Source organism: Phyllostomus hastatus, unplaced genomic scaffold, assembly GCF_019186645.2.
Source record: "Phyllostomus hastatus isolate PE091 unplaced genomic scaffold, TTU_PhHast_1.1 phas_contig_948, whole genome shotgun sequence".
Lineage (NCBI taxonomy): Eukaryota > Metazoa > Chordata > Mammalia > Chiroptera > Phyllostomidae > Phyllostomus > Phyllostomus hastatus.
In genome coordinates, this window is record NW_025333993.1 from 8,836,500 (window position 1) to 8,854,090 (window position 17,591).

Genomic DNA, 17,591 nt, shown 5'->3' on the forward strand with positions numbered 1-17,591 from the left:
AGGCCTGCAGGGTCGAAATGCAGGACGAGGGGACACGGGAAGAAGAGCTGAAATCGCCTGCTCTGAGGTCCCAGCTGCAACTGGGAAGTGAACTAGGAGGAAACTGACGACCTGGGATAAAAGCGAGAAGGCCCAGGAACTGGGGTTTCTGGAGGAAACTGCTGTAATCAGCGAACATGTGAAATAAATTACACCGCAGATCCACAATGCAAAAAATTAGTGCAGCGTGTTTTTTCAAGAGACCGTAAGCTCTCCCACCGTTATCAGTGTCTTAGAACAAAAAATTAAAAGTTAAAAATAGGCTCATGCCCTTCTAAAAAAGGTCAGGTTGCTATCTTTTCTAAAGTCCAATAAAAAAAAAAAAAGCAAATGGCTGCAGAGAGGACATCCCCCCGCAGCTCCCTCCTTCCCACACTGCGTGCACGTTTCCCCAGCAGTCCCGGACGAGCCTGAAATTAAAAAGCCCCAACTCTGAGCAAAGAGGGAACGATGCTGACACACCTCTAGGCACTGGAAAAAATGTGCAACTACAGAAGTCAAACTAGGGCAGATAACGTCCACAGTCGTAAGCTACAGGCGAGCTAACCACATTACGGATGAGTCTCCCAAACTTCATTCTATCTAGAGGAATCACAGAATAGTAAAACGTATTTTTTAAAAGATTTTATTTATTTATTTTTAGAGAGGGAAGGAAGGGAGAAAGAGAGAGAGAGAGAAACATCAGTGTGCGGTGGCTGGGGGCCGTGGCCTGCAACCCAGGCATGTGCCCTGACTGGGAATCGAACCTGCGACACCTTGGTTCACAGCCCGTGCTCAATCCACTGAGCTACGCCAGCCAGGGTTCGTATTTGTTTTAAAACGAATTAGAAGCAACACAAATTCTGTGGGCAGCATGTAGAGTATTTAAACTGAAAAGCGAACTTTACTGAGGAGAAAGTGCAGGCAGTTTTTGGTGGCTGTGGTGGGTCTGTATTATTTTGTTAAAGGCTGTCATTAAAGAGCTCTGGCCGGCTGGTTGCTGAGACGGTTAGGGCATCATCCCCGTTCATCAAGGTTGTGGGTTCTCTCCCCAGTCAGGACGTGAAAAGGGTCAACCAATGAATGCACAAGTCAGTAGAACAACAAATGGAAACTTCTCTCTCTCCCCCCACTCCCTCCTTCTGTCTATGAAAGCAATGAAAATTTTTATTTAAAAAATAATAAATAAAGGCTATCATTAAAAAAGAGAGAGGTCCAATCCTTTCCCAACGATCACTGCCTGCATGGGCGTGTTGGGCGTGTGTTTCGCCTGCCCAGCGTTCTTTCTTTTCATAACTGTTCCCGCTGCCCCTTCTTTCAGTTCCAGCAGTTTAGGTACCAGCCTCACCAGCTGGTACAAAAGGTGGGCCCAAAGGCCCAGGACAGCCAGTAAGTTCTTCCTCCCCCTGGCCACGGGGATTGGTTCAGACACGTGATCAGGCCAGGCCAATCGGAACCCTTGGATTGAACAGGTGTGTGAGTCAATACCACTTCCATTTTTCTTCGGACACGTGGTGCTTTTGGCACTTGCAAGTGAAAAGCTCGGACGAACACAATCTGAATAAGGAACACGGGGGCACTGAACTTTGTCCTCCTCTCCGCTACAATCTTTTCATTCTCTTCCTGTCACTTTTCTTTCCCGTCGTCCCCACCCAACTCCTTAGGATAGCAGACTATTTAAACTAAGCACCGACATTTTACGACATTGTCAAGAATAAGCCTAGCCCCAGGGGAATTACACTGTAATTCAATTTCTTGACATTTATAAATTAAAGAGTCTCGTGTCAGTAGCTTGAACAGAGAACAGCTGAACAGACCTCAAACTACCTCCTACGCAGACACACACAATACGGTACACTGTAAATGTCTTTAAGACCACTTTTGGTGTGAGGTCAAAATGTTATATTCTAGGACATTTGGAAGGAAATTCAAAACATCTTCCTTCCTGTTTGCCCTCAGCTGGAGATCTGAACTGGTTTAAGAGAGGTCAGAGGTGGTGCCCACATGTGCAAAATGGCCCTTCCAATAAAACCGTGATTACCTACATTAGACTAAACTTGTGTACCTCTGTGTTTCTTGCTATCCTTAATTCTGATTGTTGTTGTTATGGGGAGAATATAATAATAAATTCAGAACTTCCTCAGACAACTGTCAAGAAGTAAAAGAGACAAGGTGTCAGCATGAAAAAATACAACGCGGGGAATGAGAACCCCTGGACCGCAGTGACGGGCCGAGCCCAGCCGGAGGGCGGGGGGAGCACTGTGTAAGAACACAGATGTGAGCATTTCTCGGAGCCCAGGAGCAAGAACGCAGCCAGCCCAAGAAAGGGCTGGAAGAGAAGGCTCAAAGCCATCAGAGACTCAGGCAGTGTTCCCTCTGCTTCCTTCTCCATCCCAGCTTCATTCTGCCCTCCTGCAAACCGCCCTCCTCAGCCCCGGACACAACAGCAGCGCGGAAGTGCCTCTAACCCCCTGCTGGTACCTCACCGCTGGTGAGCGCGTCGCGGTCACCTCCCTGTCTCGTGGGCCCATTTCCCATTCCCGGGAAAGGGGCACTGATCGGGCGAGGACGGGTCAAGCCCTCAAACCCGGTTCAATCCCTGGTGTCCTCTGCGGGTAGGAAGAAATTAGCGGGCAGTGAGTGTGCATGCGGGTTCAAGGACAGTGCAGGGCCCCCTGCTGGGTCGGGAGCGACTCCTCAAGTCCCCGGGCCCAGCACCGGCTCTGCACCTTGGCCTTCGCATCACCCACACAACGAGGAACTGGTCACCAGACCCATTTCGGACCTTGGCTAAGGGTCTAGAGTGTAACAGAATTTAGGAGAATTACATCGAATTTAGGAGATGACAGGGTAACGAGCAGTTACCCCTGTTTGGGGGATTCGTGTCACTAAAGATATACACGCTAAAAATAACCTATAAATTCTAGAAATAAAAATTATCTCCTACAAGTATGATAGTTGCCTGCATGAAACACCCGAGGGAAACGAACAAACCGTAAAGGCCTCACGGGGCTGACACTCTGCCGCGGTCCGGGGCTGACACTAAAGCCGTGCCAGGCCGCGGCGCGTGCTCACGCGCCCGCCGGGCCGCTGGGCAGCGTAGAACTTTCCACACGCGGAACCCTAAATGGGCTACAGGTGTGTTCAAGGTACTGCCTGGCCTCGGCCTTGGGGGACGATGCCTGCCATTAGTGCTAATTACAAGGTACTAATGTGGTATTAACATTATAGGATATTAACGACGTTGAGAAGCACTGAATAAATGACCAAAACACTATTAGAACTAAGAGTTCTAGCGAGTTGGCTGGATGCCAAGTAAATTTGTACAAGGCCAATAACCACTCAATAAATGTTCTAAGTCATTTGGTAGTAACAAAAAGTCCAAGTTAAAACAAACCTGGCTAAGACTTTAAAAAAAAAAGATGTCTGTGTTTTGTTTTTTAATCCTTGCCTGAGGATATGTGTATTGATTTTTGGAGAGAGAGGAAGGGGGGAAAAGAGGGAGAGAGAGGCAGACAAACATCAATTTGAGATAGAAACATCAATCAGTTGCCTCCCAGACCTGAGATAGAACCTGCAACACCTAGGTACGTGTCCTAACGGGGAATCGAACCCGAGACCTTTTGGGGTAAGGGACAACGCTCCAACCAACTGAGCCACCTGGCCAGGTCTGGCTAGGACGTTTTTGAAATGGTTTTACCGATGCTGTAAGGGAACAGGAAACAGGTGCACACGGCTGGAGGAGCACGTGGTAGAGCAGTGCGTTATGAGAACCTGCAAACACCGCAATATAGTAAGTGAAAAGGGCTACAAAGTGGTAAGTACCTGAGGTTATAAACTCGCAAGAAAACAAAGGCTGAATTCACCCCTCAGATGTGCTTTGTTTGATTCACAGCATGTTTATACAAATTGTGACCCACATAAAAATCAGGAGGTTTGCTATTAAATCCATATTTCTAGATGTCCAGCTTCTCAGAACTAGAAAGTGTAATAACACCAGCCCTGCTGGTGTGGCTCAGTGGATTGAGCACCAACTTGTGAACCAAAGGGTCGCTGGTTTGATTCCCAGTCAGGGCACATGCCTGGGTTGCAGGTCAAGTCCCCAGCAGGGGGCATGCGAGAGGCAACCACACATTGATGTTTCTCTCCCTCTCTTCTCCCACCCTTCCCCTCTGACTAAAAATAAATAAATAAAATCTTTAGGGGAGGGGTGAAGAGCCCCGCTGTCATGGCTCAGTGAATTGGGTGCCAGAGTGCAAAGCAGGAGGTCGCCGGTTCAATTCCCAGTCAGGGCACATGCCTGGGTTGCGGGCAAGAGCAGCCACACACTGATGATTCTCTCCCTCTCTTTCTCCCTCCCTTCCCCTCTCTACAAAAAAATAAGTAAAATATAACAAAGTTTTCAAGAAAAGAAAAGAAAGTGTAGCAACACGAGGATGTGTCTTCCCAGGGCCACAGATGTCCCGGCTGATTGGTCAGTCCCGGCCCATCCGCGGGGCCACCTTCAGCGCCCAGAGTCCCTAACTTGCCTTCATGTCTCGAGGACTAAACGCCTTCACACACCTAACCTGCTGGGTCACTTTTGCTGGCTGACCCTTCGCAGGGTATGAACAGTCATTATCGCTGGATAGTGAGATTCAGGGTATGCTGTTTTCCTTTCCTTACCTATATTTTCAAAAGTTTTCTTCAATAAATGTGTATTGCTTTGTTATAAGAAATTTTTAAATTAGCAAATCGTAACTGCAATACCACTCCATCTAATGAGATCAAAACAACCGACGATAACTGATGACGACTGTGGTCTAGAACTAACGGAACCAAGGAACAATGTGAGGTGACAATTACTGCAGCATTTCACGTCCCTTGACACTAACGAACACACCAGACTGAACAGACAATAGCAGCAATTTACAAACCAGATCTTTCTCAAACTGAATAGCTTTTTAAAAAAAGATTTATTTTTATAGAGAGGAGAAGGGAGAGGGAGAGAGAGAGAGAGACAGAGAAACATCAATGTGTGAGAGAAACATCGACCGGTTGAAGGCAACCACACCCTGACTTGGGACTGAACCCACAACCCAGGCATGTGCCCTGACTGGGAATCGAACCGACGACCTTTACCTTCAAAGGACAACGCCCAACCAACTGAACCACACCGGTCAGGGCTCTGAATAGCTTTTACAGACACTCAATTCATAGAGCAGCTATTTCAAAAATTCATTTCCATGTATTTAATGTTTTGTTCACCTAGAAATATAAACAGAAGAGCTTTCCCATTCATAACCTCACCTAATTTAATGTTTAAAGAGTTAAACAATTCCTCATCTTTATCTGTTTGATAAATAATAACGGTAGTACGTGGGGCTCTCTTTGCCCCAGAAACTCAAAAAGGTTATTCCAATCACCATTCATCTCATCCCATCCCGGAGACCTCGAAGAGCGGGCCGTGCCACCACGGCGGGAGAGAAGCAGCACAAGGCCGGGTCGGAACGCCAGCACCCACGGACAGCCGCCGGCACCCACGGACAGCTGCCGGCACCCACGGACAGTCGCCGGCACCCACCGATAGCCAAAGAAGCGCGGGCAGGCAAAGATTTCTCCCCTGCCCTCCTCCGACCCACTGCCACGTGGCATCATCCAGAGGGCTCTTCCAAAACACAAGTAAACCCTGGGACTGCCCTGCTGAAATCTCACATTAGCTTCCTACGTCCACTGACCCTCAGCACAATCCCCCAGGTCCTGTCTCCTGACCTCCCCACCGTTCTCTCCGTGTGCACGGCACTGGGGTGACTGGCCTCCCGACGTCCGGGTCCTCAAACACTGATCTACTCAACACACCGACAAACGCCGGCGAATGCCCACTGTGCACCGGGCTCGGTCCTAGGTCCGGGGAAAGGTGGGAGCAGCAGAGACGCAGCGCCCTGCCCCTGGGGCTCCCGTCCAGGTGCCCCCTCTGCAGAGTTCTCTTCCTCCTCCGTTTCCCTCGCCGCTTAAAGCACAAGACAGCAACCACCGCGACAGCTATATCTGAGCATCTGAAATAGCAGGGCTACCTAAGAAAATGTGTTATCATTTTCTGACTTTATTAATATTAATTATTGGCAATTCATATGAATCAATATTTACAATTGTTATTTATAAATGATCAAAGGGAAAAAAGAGGTCTTTTCTCATTGAAACTTACTCTATACCAGGAATGGCACTGGGTATTTGGGGTCAATTTTTCAAGGTTTCTCTCATTACTAATGATAGAAGTTTTAAAAAAAAAAATCATTGTGTTTTTTCCATTACAACTTATCCCCCTGATAGCTCCCTCCCCACCCCACCTGCCACACTGTGGTCCATGTCCACGAGTCCTTTTTCCTTTCTGCTCAGTCCCTCCACCCGCTACACAGCTTCTATATGTCAATGACCAAAATGTTACAGGCCAGTTCTGCAAGAATGGAGCAGTTGAGTTTCCAATCATTCCAGAAACTGAAGATTACTTTCTTTTCAAATCTACTATTTTACGTTTATAGCAGAAACGAGTTGATTTTCATGAACCAACGGATCCCCCGTGAACAGACTTACAGAACATGCACAGGAGTGGTGTGCGTGCGTTTGTACACTGGCTTCTGATACACCCACCACACTGCTCCTGCTGGAGCAGTAAAACTGCTCGGGACATCTGTCTTGTAGGGAACCGGCTCTGTACACACACACGCACACACATAAGGACCGGTGTCACCTTAACGAGGCTGGGTAAAGCGCGGCACTAGAAGCCAGCTGACTCCCCTCAATTCCATGAGCTGTGCCCACCCCTACTTGCACGCTCGCCACTAGACACCAGAAGGCCTTGCAGACCAAACGTGAGGGTGAACGAAACCACCACTGACAGCAACAGGGGACCAAAAGCACTGCCCTCCTGCACTAGGGAGAGGACGTTTAATTTTAACCGCTAAGGATTCAAAGGAAATCTCTGACCAGCACTATGACCTTGTTACTGTCATTCAAGTGCAGCTGAATCCAAAGCCCCGTCACATCTCCCGGTTGGACTTCTGGCTCTCCCGCTCCAGTGGGAGTGGAGTGTCCTCAGTACCTTTTGGCACCGGCTTGGTGACGCCCCGCACCACACAACCGCACGCACGGGTTTTGGTGACACGCTGAACTGCGCCGGCAGTCCTACCTCAGGAGGCAGCACCAGGGGGGCCGGGAGCCGAAGCCAAAACAGTTCCACCCCTGGGCGACGAGTCGTACTGTCACCTTCTGCCAGTCACTGATTCTCCCCGAAAAAGACCAGGAAAGCACTGGTGAACCACGCAGATGAACCTGCTTGACAGTCACCTTGCTTATAGTCAGAGGACCGCAAGTATCAGTAACAAAACTTTAACGATAGTCAAGCGTCATTCATTAATAAAAGTTTTTTTTTTTAAAGATCTATCATTCATAGACAACTATTTGTTAACAAGTCTTTTCGGGATGATCTCCCAATGGACCCGTGGCGTCTCTCGGCAGTGAGGCCTCCGCGTTCCCGAAGTGAACTTCCACGGGCATTTAAGTCTCCAAACCCGCCAGCGACGCTGCCCCGGCCTCCCCGGGTCTGCCCAGTCCCGCTTCAGGCCCAGTCTTCGGTGGGCAAGGCCGTCCGCGGGGCCAGTGCGCCGCCTCTGCGCCTCCAACCCCGCTGTCCACGCCCCGCACTCGCTCGCGGGAGCCAGGACGGGGGACGGATAACAAGTGCTTCAAGAGATGGATGCCGAACAGTAGAGGAGGCCATGTTTGAGCTACCTTACGTGGCCAACTCCTCAAGTAACAGAGATGCAAATTTGTGCACCACCTAATTTATAAAGGAATGCTTGTCAGGGAACCTCTAGGTTGTTCCAAAACAGGTGTCAGGAATGCCAAAAGCACCCCAATCCCTACAAAGCATGCCCAGGTAACAGGCAGACCAGCACTGTGGCCACGAGTGTTGGGCCCTAGAGGTCAAATCTCTGCGGCTGCTTGCTGGCTCCCTAAGTCACTCCACCGCTGGTACTTCAGTTTCCAAGGCACGTTAATCTAAAGCATGAGTTTTATGAAGATGGAGTTAACTGTAAAAAGATGTGATAAATGTTAGCTACCACTATTACAGAGGTATGAATTTTCTGACTTCCCACATCGCACTACTAAACAGGTTACATTAATCCCACTCTGCCACCCTGGCCTGTGAACCAAAAGGTCGCCAATTGGATGCCCACTCAGGGCACATGCCTGGGTCATGGGTAAAAGGTCCCAGGTAAGGGGCACGCGAGAGGCAACCACACATTGGTGTTTCTCTCCCTCTCTTTCTCCCTCCCTCCCCCCTCTCTAAAAAGAAATAAATAAAATCTTTAAAACAAAACAAAACATTCTTCCTCCTAAAAATAATTCACTAGGTTTGTCACTGGTTAAAAATCATTCCAAAAACGAGGGGGAAGAGAAATCAAACTCTCAGACACCACTGTAAGAGTACAAAATTGCCACAACCTTGCTAAATGGTAAATTGGAAATATACATCAAAACCCCTGGGAGGTTTCAGTGAAAAACATTACAGCGTCGGGCCCTCATATCTGAGAGATAATACACATTATGACTTAACATTAGTCACGCACAAACGCAAACACGCAGCTAGTCATGCCCCTGAAATCTATGCACCCAGTGTATATAATGATATTTAAGAAAAGAGTTTGTATCTCTCAGATTAGCCACAACCTCCCCAGGGTTAAACTTAGCGTGTACTGATCCTGCTAATCACTTTAGAAACTTCTAAGCGGAAAGAAAAAAATCTCCCAAGTACACACAGAGCAGAGAGCCATGCAGGTGGGCAGTCACTGAAGAGTTGCTGATACTAATGGGGGGGGGGGGGGTGGAACTAATGTCTAATACAAATAAATTGGTTAAATTATCTAGATCCATAAAATGAAATATTCAGTTACTGAACTATTATAACTGATAATACAGATGCAGAAAGATTGGTGTTAAGCGAAAAAACCCAGGTTACAAAACAATTCTACGTGTATACAGCAGGAGCGTGTATTTGTTACCAGAAATTATACTCATACATGAATAGCCACATGCACACACACACAAAAAAAGGCTTTGAAGGGATATGTACTCTGGAGGTGGACTTATGAATTTTTAGAGTTTTCTACTTTTTACTTTTCTGTATTTCAATTTTTCTACTGTAAACATGCAGTTCTTTAAAATACAAGGGATATTAGCTGATCATCATGAACTGATTATCGGTTTGGTTCTGAAGTGCACAATTACCCTGAAGGTGATGACAAGGTAGGTTGATTGTCTGAAGTACTTAGAAGTATATAGACTTTGCTATTATTATTCCCATTTTAGTCTGAGACAGCTGAGGCACTGAGGAGTTAGATGACTACATCGAAGTCGCAGACTACGCGTGGTCAACCCCATTCTTTAGAGACGGCACTCCCCTTACCCTCCTCTTAACCATCTGCTAACCCTCAATTACATCACAGAGGCTGTCATTTACCGGGCCCATGCAATGCTCTGAGACAGGGGTGTCCGACGTGGGCCCCATGTGGCCCAGGGTGGCTGTGAAACAGGCCCAACACGACATCGTAAATTTACTTAAAACATGAGATTTTTCTGTTTTCGTTCGTGTGTGTATATTGAGTGTGTGGCCCAAGACAACCCTTCTTCTCCCAGTGTGGCCCAGGGATGCCCAAAGGTTGGACCCCTGCTCTAAAAGAAGAGAGTCAAGGCCATATTTTACTAGCATAAAGAACGAAATTGGAAGATACACCTATTTTCTTTATTAATGTTAGACAAAGAGGAGGAGAAAGGACAGAGAGGGAGATTTATTGCTTATTTATGCAGACTGATTCCTGCATGTGCCCTGGCTGGGGATTGAACCTGTAACCTTCCCATATGGGGGCTGGGGGCGGGGGTGGTGAGGGGCTCAGACACGCTTCCATCAACTGAAGCAACTGAGCTCCCCAGCCCCGACAGAGAACATGCCAATTTCCTGTACTTTTTGAAAATCTACTTTTACAGCTTTGTGCTGAAATTATCATAGCTTATAAAATGGTATTTTGATACAGTGATAATATAGTAATTTACTACTACACTGTGACTTAAAATTACATTTTTAAATCTCTAAGCAAGTATTTCTCTAGGAGCCTTCTTTCCAGCTTATCACCTTGAGCATTCTATGCCTGGGGAAGGTTCTCTCCTTTCAGAGCCAATCAAGTTTATGGAAATGACTGGGGGAGAGTATTTGTGGCTCCTATTTCCATACAATCAGTGACTATTAAGTGATAAAAATGATTTTACAAGCAGAGGTTTTTAAATGTGGTCTTGCTGCAATGTAGTCCACTCATAAATATTTAATAGAGTTCCTCCAGGCACTATTCTAGGCACTCAGGGTACAATGATAAACTCAAGTCTCTGCCCCCACTGAAAGGTTTATTACAGGTATGATACACATTTGAAGGTCACAGGCAGTTTTTATTGACAGCCTAAGGTATAAAACATTGTTACGTGAAAAACTTGCTATTCACTTCAAGAGACAGTAACACCAATGTGTTTGGTTCTGCAACTTTGCTGCACAGGAGAAATTCCTGCAGGACTCTTAGAAAATACAGAATCTAGGGTCCCACCTCCAGGAGTCTGATTCTGAGGGGAGATGACAAAAACCTGTATTTTTAACAAGAACCTCAGTTAATGCCGCTGTAAGGGATCTGCAGTCCAGACTTTGAGAAACCCACCAGTAACTAGAGCCATTCAGAAGGGAAAGATCATTCAGAAGAGAAAGGCTCTACAAGCGGTGTCATTGGCACTGAGTAATAAACCCAACCCTCATGTCATTAATTAATTCTCTGTCATTCACAAATCTAGCAAATTAAAAGGATGAGTCAGAGTCCTGGAATTTACCAGCAGTTCCTCCTTAACCTCTACAGGAGGCTGAAATTTGCCCCAATCTAGGCATTTGGGGGAAAGACCAACAATGTTAGAAACAAGCATCGAGAAAAAGGAAACTGCTAGTCAACTGAAAAAAAAAATGCTAAGAGGGACAAACATTTCATGGAATTAACTTGCTACCACTCATTTTATGCCCTATTTCACAATGCTCAGTATCTGAACAATCCCCAGGGTTCCAAAGTACATCAGAAACGTGTTCATTTCCTCTCCTGCTCAGGCAGACTAACAATAGAGTTTTGTGAAGGTACCATGTGCCATAGCCATTTCAATAAATATGTGCTTAGATTAAAAAACACCTTTTCGAAAAGCTCAATCAGAAACTCCTCACCGGAGCTACTTAAAGGAGTTTTGAAATAGTTTTAATGCCATCACTCACGGCCCTCATTGCTCAGTTTAGATTACTTAAAGTTCCTGGGTTCCTTACAAACCCGCAGAAAGAATTCAGTATTTAAAATATACGTATTTGTGTGATAAGGGAACGTACATCAAAACGGCAGGAATGTTTCAAGTAAACTACTAGAAGTAATTAAAAGAAAAACACAGTTCTCGGAGACAGGTAGAAATCGTAAAGCGTGAGGGGTGCTTACGCCTCTGCACCTAAGGCCCTTAAGTCACCTAGTAACATCCCGTTTCAGAGGCGAGGAGCGGCACCACGCACCCAGCTGGCCGCTGGCTCTCGCCCGTTCCTGCCCCGGCCCCGGCCCCCCACCTAATCCAGGGGCGCTCCGAGCCCGCCCTTCACCTGCTCAAAGGGACTGGGGAAACCGCCTCCCGCCGACGGAGCTGAGATTCCCCAGCTGCGTGCACCGGTGGCCCTTGCGTTCATCACCCGCACTCTCTCCGTGCTTGTTTTCCGAGTTGGGCGCTTTGCCCCCGCGAACGGCAAGCGCAGGGTGCCGGCGGAGAAGCACAAAGAAGCGCCTCCGGCCGGAGCGGGCATCCCTGACGCCCAGCCCGCTGCCGCCTCCACCGCAGCCCCGGCGAGGGCCGGGCTCGGGAGGAGACCTCCCCACCGGGAGGCTGCCAGAAACCCCCAGCCTCAGCCCGACCGAGAAGCCGCTCGTCCGTTTCGCCAAGAGCGAAGCCTTCCTGAGCCTGAACCACAACAAAAGGTGCCCCCTAGGACGCGTCATCTGCGAAGTTGTCTGCGGATCCGAGGGCGAGCAGAAGGACGGGCGAATGCAGCCCTTCCTCGGCGGCTTCCCGTTCCCGCGGGCGCGGGTCACGGTCGTCCGGGCCGGCGAGGGAGACTGCACCGCGCGGGCCGGGTCGCAGCGCTGGACGCGCTCCCGGCGAACGCGGCCGCGGTCGGACTCAGCCCCGCGCGGACGGCCCTCCCCTGACCGGGCCGAGCAGGCACAGGAGGAGCAGACGGAGGGGCCGGCACTCGAGGCCCGGGAAAGGCGGGCGGCGCGACGCTGCTGCCCGCAACCTCCGGATCCCCGGAGGCGGGCGGGGAGGCGAGGCTTGGCCGGCGCGCCGCGCTCCGGCGGCGGAGGGCAGCGAGGTCAGCCCCGGAGGCCCGAGCGCCCCCGCAGCCCCCTGGGGAAGGTGGGACCCTGCTCCGCCGGCCAAGGCTGCGGACGCCCATTCAACCCTAAGCCCGTCCTGCGGCCGCCAGCCCCTCGCCCGCCGCGGCCCCCCGGTGCCCGCCAGCCGGCCGCCCCGCCGCCGCCCCCGGGAGGATGGAGAAGGACGAGGCGAGGGGCCGCCGTGGACGCGCCTCCCGGGCGCGCGGCAGAGGCTGAAGGGCGGCCTCGGGACAGGAGCCCCGGCGCCATCGCGCCGACCCCCGCCCGCCGCCTCCCGGGTCCAGGCCGCCGCGGAGCAGCCTGCTCCTCACCTCATCTCCAGGCGGGTCCGCGCTGCCGCCCCAGGGACAAATCAGTGCCGCTCTCTCGCCGCGGGGAGGGACGCAGGAGCCGCAGCCCCGCACACCATCCCCGCCCGCCCGCCTGCCTCCCCGCGCGTCCCGGAGTCCGCTCCGGACGCTCCCTCGCGAGCCGCCGTACTACGGAGCAACCAAGCTGCGCTCCCACCCAACTCCTCCTTTCCCCTCTGCCTCCTTCGCTCCCTCCCTCGCTCCCTCGCTCCCTCGCTCCCTGGCTCCCGCCTATCTCCTCACCGCTCTCCGCGGCCTGCCCCGCCCCTAGCCCCCGAGTCTCCGCCCACAGGTGGGTGGGGACACACAGCCTGCCAATCGGGAAGAGGGGCTCGCACCTCCTCATCGCCCCGCCTCTAGCACCGCCCACCCCGGGAACCAATGCGGGGAGGACCAGTAAAAAAATAGAAGCTCCAAGGGGTGGCGGGGTAGGAGAATCCAGAAGGCGTAACCAGAGGCTTCTGATCTGGGATTTTCCTGACAGGGCCTGTGGAATTTTTGTTCCACGATTTCAGTGCATCTGCCCGTTGTCGTGCGAGACACTAGTTAGGATGCACTCAACTAATCTAGCTAAGGAAGACTTAAAGGAGAAAACTTAGAGGCGAAAAGGGAGGCGGGGCACTATCCAAGGAAGGTGGTAGGGAAAACGGTTGGAATGAGGAAGGGTGTGGTCTTGAGCTGAAATTTGCATAAAACGGAGCCCTTCTAGGTGACTACAACTTCACTCGTTTATTGGTAGCCCCTGGGCAATGCCTAGCTGCTCCTAGCAGAGCATGCCGGGAGTTGTAGTTCAGAGTTCGGTTGCTATGGCGTTCTCTCCAGCCTCCGGGAGTCCGGGAGTGACGAGCGGCCTGACCAATGGAAGTAGCGCCTGGGCCAACGAGGGCGGGCTCTCTGCGTAAGGACTCCAAGGTGGCGGTGGCGGAGGCTTAGGCCGTTAGAGCTTCTGGAAGGCAGGTGAGTCCCACTTAGTGCGTCGTGTGTCTTGGAAAACCGGTCTTTGGACGAAAGATCGAGAGACGACCCGCGCTACCATCCAGCCCTGGGGCGGATGGTGGTTCGCGCCGCACCGCAACCCCAGATCCCCTCGGGCCCAGGCCTAGTTTAGCCGAGTTCACCGAGGGGCGGGGAAGACTTGATTAGCCTGGCGATTTCCTAGTCCTTACGGGTTTTCTCTCGGTTTGCCTATCCCTCCGTGTCTAAGGACGGTAGAAGTCTGGCAGTTCCCGTCCACTGAATCTCCCGGGTTGGTTTTTTTGATCCTATAATTTGAGTTTCTTTTTCTTCCTTCTCTGCTACTGCTTGCTGCTCTTTCACTTTGCTGTTTTGGAGCAATTACCTAAATAAAGCAAGAGTATTCTCATGTATGTGGCTTTAGGCCAGATATGCCCTCTCCAGCTAAAAACCGATACTCTGCAGCGAGCCTAAGAACCACCTCGGAACCCACTGACGTGCCGAGTGTGGTTCCGTAGGTGGGGCGGGGCCGGAGCATTTGCGTTTCCACGGAGCTCCCAGGTGCTGAGAGATTCTACATCAGCTCTGTGCAAATGTAATGCAAGCCACTTGACGTAACTTTAAATTTTGTGGTAGTCATAGCCAAAAGTATGAAAAGAAGAACGTGAAATTAATTTTAATAATGTTTCATTTCATTCAACATGTTCAAAGTATGATTTCAACACAATCAAATATTTCAAAATCAAGATATTATACATTTTTTCTTATTGTCTTTGAAATCTGATGTATATTTTACATTCACAGCACATCTTAATTCTGACTAGACACAGTTCAAGTGCTCCTTAGCCACCTGTGGCTGGCGGCCACCTTATTGGACAGCGCAGATCCAGATGGTATAGTTTCCCACAGCAGGAACTGAAAGGTGTTAAATCTCAGGTTGTGACGACCAAACCCTTTGAGGTGGGCTTCGGAACTGTAATGCTTCAGAGGTTCTCTGCCCAATTTACAGAAATAATAGTAAAAATAGCCAACACTTAGGAACGCTGTTTTCGTAGAGTGCTTTGCATGTATCATTTAATCCTTATCACAACGCTCTGTTCTAACTACTATTACCTCTATTTTATAGGAATGAAATCTAAGGCCCAGAAGGTTCAAATTAAATAGCCCAAAACCATGTAGCTTGCAAGTAGGAGAACCAGGATTCAAACTCCCACCAATTATGATTTCTAAATCCTACTGGTCAACCACTGCAGTGCGTAGTTGCTACCTTTTATGACTAATTTCACTTCCTTGATGCCTCTGCTCCAGTTTATGGCAGGGGTGAGGTGTTGAGATTTGAAACACAGAAGGTTTCCCCATGCAAAATCAAGTTGCATGTCAGATGCAGTGAAATATTTTGGTAGTTTTACAACTCTGGGTGCTGTGCATTCAAAATCAAAGTTCTGGATTGAAGAAGAGTGTTCAAACGTGGATTTTAGACCTCTGGACGAGTACCTTAGGCATTATTGTGTCTTGATTTGTTTGCATACCCCCTGAAAGACAGGAAAAGTTGGGACTTAAGTTGTTTCACTGTGAAATCGTGGTTTACTTTGCTTTTGTGTTTAGTGAAATCATGTTTTTAATTGATAAAAATGTTTTCTTGCTTTTTGGGAACTTCACATAGAATATTTCAAAGACAACTTTGTGATTTTTCTAGACCAGTGAACAGTAAGTAATACGTGAAACTGAGGAGAGGTTTTACGAGCAGAAGAGTGAAAATACATATAGCCACACCAGCTAAACTACAGTATTTTGCAAAAGTGATTTTCTTCTAATTTCATGCATTATAATAAATGCGAAACTTTATAAATTATTTTCTCTCAATTGTGAATTTATTAGTAAATAACCCAAATTACAATGTCTGTCTTGCATCTGAAGCAAGAAATGGTTTCTTTAAGATACTGTGGTGTGCCCTGGCTGGTGTAGCTCGGTGGATTGAGTGCTGCCCTGTGAACCAAAGGGTCTTGGGTTCGTTCCCCGTGTCAGGGCACATGCCTGGCTTGCTGGCCAGGTCCCTAGTAGGGGGCCATGTGAGCAGCAACCACACACTGATGTACCTCTCCCTCTCTTTCTCCTTTCCCTCTCTCTAGAAATAAATAAAATCTTTTAAAAAAAGATACGCTATAGTGACTTGGAAAGTTGTAAAAGTAAAAAGGCATTTAGAGACTGCAGTAACGGTAGCCAGTGGAGAGAAGACGGGTCAAGTCCACCGGAGAGGAGGGACCGTGTAGTAGTGATGTGGCGATCCCTCAGGGGCCGATGTCTCTCGTCACCACCTGCACTGCCCCAGAGTCACAGTACTGAGACAGCAGAAAGAGAAGACTCACTCATTCATCACACCATTGGCTTCATTGTTCGCCATAGTCATTAGGGGAAAATATGATGCTAATTAAAAATATAAATGGAAGTTACATTTCTGTTGTTCTCAATCTCAATGTATTGAGTGGCCCTACAGTGAATAGTAACTGCACCGAAGATTCACCATCCTTAAAGTCATGACCATCCCATCCCCCACCCACCCGCTACTCACGGGCTAGAGGTGCTGGCAGGGGAGTGCCTCCAGTAAGAACCCTAAGTGTGAATCAGTACATAATACAAGTGAAGCTCTCTCGGGGGCAGGGGAGTTACTGAAAACACTTTCTGAGGTTTAAGAGAGGCTGTCGCTGGGGGCCACTGTTCCCAACAGACGCGAGCCGGCAGCGACCATTTGTGTGCATTGGCAACGATCTGCCGTCTCCGAGCAAATGCCTTTATTTTGACTTCTGCCTAAAGCCTGTATCAGAAAGAAACATTTTTCCTTTCCTAATTCTTCACCTAGCTTGAGATCTCAGGCTGTGTGAGAAGTCAAGATCGTGCCTCAGATGTGTAAGTTCAGTTGAGTATGTATTGGCAATGCTCGTAGAAATCAAGATGGTCATAATCACAAGAGGCATTAACATGGCCATCTCAGCTCCCTTTCCCCGCAACTGATGCCCGAATTCCCCTTCGATGCCACAGTAAGGGTGTGTTCAACCTCTGGTTAAATCCTTCCAGTGTTAGGGGCCGTGCAACTTCATGCATTTCCCTAAGTTTGAATTATGTAACTAAAATGGGAAAGTAAAGGTTCTCACAACATGTTATCATCTAGAAATGCTTCCTTGCGTCTAGGTAGGTGTGAGCCACTATCACAGGGTCTCCTGTGCCCACCTTACGGACACCTGCATGCTCATTGCTTACGCAAGCGTCCTTAGAGAATATAGATTTCCAGAGACTATTGCCTACGCAACGTAGAGATGCCCTCCAGCTGTTAAGACCACGCTCCACCACGCCCTTGAAGAGGCAGAGCGGCCCTACCCAAGTAGTATACTGTGCTTCACCGCCTGCAGAGTATGGCATTTACCTGTATTTTGCCGTGTACAATGCGCACCCACGTTTTGTGCGTTTTATATGCAGGATTCTCATGCCCATGGTGTGTAGTCATTATGCTCGTGTATAATGCTCACCGTTACTTTCCCCTCAAAAATTTGGGCTGATACATGAGCATTATACATGGCAAAATATGACGAACCAAACCTCCATCTAGTTACTGTGATTTGCTGACCAAATTTTCTCACCAAATGTTTGGGCACGTGGTTTGACATACTTCTTTATCTGATGCGTGGGTATGTATGAAAATTCTCACAGGTCAGCAAGGACACTATTAAAACATAGTATGCAGTCACTTCTTCAGTGTAACTGAAGACTTCACCCCTGACAGTCCAGCTCGTGT

General features: G+C 49.0%; 2 protein-coding genes across 6 annotated transcripts in view; one reads left to right on the plus strand and one right to left on the minus strand.

Annotated features, from left to right (window-relative positions):
* The window catches only part of ITSN1 (intersectin 1), a 174,836-nt gene extending 161,771 nt beyond the window's left edge, over positions 1 to 13,065 (minus strand). Inside the window, exon 1 of one of the 4 annotated variants that reach the window (XM_045852348.1) lies at positions 12,812 to 13,065. The gene's annotated coding sequence lies outside the window, so the exon portion shown is untranslated. The remainder of the gene's footprint in view (positions 1 to 12,811) is intronic. The other 3 variants (XM_045852350.1, XM_045852351.1, XM_045852353.1) reach the window with 3 other exon arrangements.
* A 253-nt stretch (positions 13,066 to 13,318) lies between these two features.
* The window catches only part of CRYZL1 (crystallin zeta like 1), a 31,910-nt gene continuing 27,637 nt past the window's right edge, over positions 13,319 to 17,591 (plus strand). The window contains exon 1 of one of the 2 annotated variants that reach the window (XM_045852609.1): positions 13,319 to 13,807. The gene's annotated coding sequence lies outside the window, so the exon portion shown is untranslated. The remainder of the gene's footprint in view (positions 13,808 to 17,591) is intronic. The other variant, XM_045852608.1, reaches the window with a different exon arrangement.